The 2,459-nt window shown below is 41.2% G+C and overlaps 1 pseudogene across 1 annotated transcript; it reads left to right on the top strand.

Moving 5' to 3' along the window:
* The first annotated feature begins 862 nt into the window (after window positions 1–862).
* LOC149002506 (protein translation factor SUI1 homolog pseudogene) lies at window positions 863–2,225 on the top strand (annotated as a pseudogene). Its single transcript, XR_016170251.1, has 2 exons — window positions 863–914; window positions 1,381–2,225. The product of XR_016170251.1 is annotated as a protein translation factor SUI1 homolog pseudogene (transcript).
* Window positions 2,226–2,459: the final 234 nt, after the last annotated feature.

The following is a 2,459-nucleotide window of genomic DNA, read 5'->3' as shown; positions in this document are numbered from 1 at the left end:
CAATAAGTAACGTTAGATATGACCATGGAACGTAGTTTCGCCGAATTTTGGCGAAATTCGCCCATTTCGCCAGAGGGCGAAATAAAAAATGGAGCGAAACTGATATTTCAACCTTTCGCCGGAAAATCGTCAATTTTCCGGCCAAACTTCAAAACTTTTTTTTCCCCCTTTTTTTCTACTGCTCTTTGAGTTTGAGATGGGTAGCAGGCTAACAGCCGCTGCTATTTCTGCCGGAGAAAAAGAAGAAGAAGAAAGAGACATCTGCTCCTTGAGTCTGAGGTGGGTAGCAGCCGTTTTTGCCGGAGAAGAAGAAGAAAGAGAGAAAGGGAAATAAAACAAGTTTCTCGCCGCCGAGATCTCGGCGATTATTCGCCATTTTGCTCGGCTGGCGAAACCATCGAAGCATCGTTCCATGGATATGACTGTGAAACAGCTGTGCTAATTACGCACCAGATGCAAAAAGTAAGACTTGCGTGGACAGACAGCAGCCCATATACGCTAGCCCTTAGTCCTCCTGTCCTACTCTTCTTTTTCTTTTCACGATTCTTGCGCTAGTGGTCCGTCGTCTTATCCTACCGCGTCTCTGGAGCCTTCTTAACCCTTCTTCCGTCTAGAAATCATCGGATCATCACCGTCCAAATTGATGACGTGTTTTCCCAAATCCAAGTTAGTGTTTTTTTTCCAACAAATCCAACTTGGTCCAAGTGGGAGCTTAATCTGCCCGGTCAAATACAGCTAACCCACCGACTTAGCCCAACTTCAACCCAAACCCGAGTTAAATCGCTTCTGGAAGAATCTCGGCCCCTCTCAGACGCCTATATATATAGTACCCAAAAGCCAATTTCCATCTCATTCTTCTGCAATCGCAGCTTGTACGGTTTTCTTGGTTGGCGCTTGTCTTCTCTTCTGATCAGGTTCGCTTTCTATTCCTTCTTCCTTCCGATCTTTATAGGTTTTCAGGGTTTTGATTCTGTTTTCTGTAACGAATTTGTTAAGAGTTGTTTTTGTCCGTCGTTGCTGCAGGTTTTACGGAGTGAGATTAGTTTTATTTTTTATTCATATTTTCCCCCTCTTTCTGTTATGTATATGTTTCTCAGAATTTTCGTTATTTTTAACTGAATTCATCCATCGTTATTGCTGCAGTTTACGAAGAGCGATTGGGTTTATCTTTGAATCATTTTTTTTTCGTATCCTTTTCCTCATACCGATTTCTGTAGTGGATGTGTTTCTTTGAATTTGCCTTGTGCTAGCTGAGTTTATCCATCCTTCCTATACGAAAGGAACTGATTTTATCTTTGATTCATATATCTTTTTCGTATCTTTTTCTGATATTCGTCATGACTTCGTTGTTTTAACTGAATTTATTCATTGTTGCTGCAGTTTGCGAGTTGAGGTTGGATTTATCTTTCATTTCATAGCTACTGCAATCAAGGTACATGGTTGACGTCGACGTTCTGATCCCTTCTGCCTTCGATCCATTCACTGAGGCTAAGGACTCAGGTGCCCCTGGGGCTAAGGAGTATGTACACATACGTATACAACAGAGGAATGGAAAGAAGAGCTTGACAACGGTACAAGGTTTAAAACAAGAGTATAGTTGTGAGAAGATCCTCAAGGATCTTAAGAAAGAGTTCTGTTGCAATGGTAGTGTTGTGGTTGATGAGAAATTGGGTGGCAAAGTTATTCAACTCCAAGGTGATCAACGAAAGAACGTCTCCAATTTCCTGATTAAAGCTGGGATTGCGAAGAAGGAACAGATCAAGATACATGGTTTCTAAGTTCTGAGAGCTGAAGGTTGTTGGTGTTCATGTTCAATTGTTAGGGTTTTTCTCTTCTTGGTTTTCTCCTTCCCTTCTTTGTATGGTTATGTTTAACTTATAGTTCTCTCTCCAGTGGTTTTCTCCCTCTTTCTGTAGTAGATGGTTTGTTGAGGTTGATTGAATGATCGACCTCTAAAATGGATTGTAATGGAACTTTGATTAGTAATATCTATTGTGTTAGAGATATGCACTTTGCCTATGGTAAGGATACGAGGTCTCTGATCATACAGAAAGATCAAATTGTTCATAGAAATAGATTTTTTGGTGACTAAAGATATGGTAAGCATAGTGAGTTCTATAATTAATCCACGAGCAAACCACAAACCTGCCGTATGGAACTGGTAACTGGTTGCTTTAGGAGCGAGCTGTTCGTAAGTATGTGCTTTTGCTGGATGTGTTGCAAGAATCTATGAAAATCTGGCATGTGGAACTAGTTGCTCGAGGACCAAACCAGCGGATCATCCGTGTGCATGATTCATCAATAACGATCCAGATGAATTAGCAGTCCAAGCCCCGACATATTCATCAGTCCGTGTGCATGATTCATCAATAACAATCAACATGAATCAGCACTTCGGGCCATTCCGGATTATAGATTAATGCACACTCTTCCACTCGGGATTATGGTCAGAAGATACT

Source organism: Hakea prostrata, chromosome 10 (genome assembly GCF_041222555.1).
Source record: "Hakea prostrata isolate BN-2017 chromosome 10, UWA_Hpros_2, whole genome shotgun sequence".
In the NCBI taxonomy this organism is placed as follows: Eukaryota; Viridiplantae; Streptophyta; class Magnoliopsida; order Proteales; family Proteaceae; genus Hakea; species Hakea prostrata.
The sequence above is the reverse complement of the archived record's forward strand: the minus strand, read 5'-3'. Positions and strand labels throughout refer to the sequence as shown.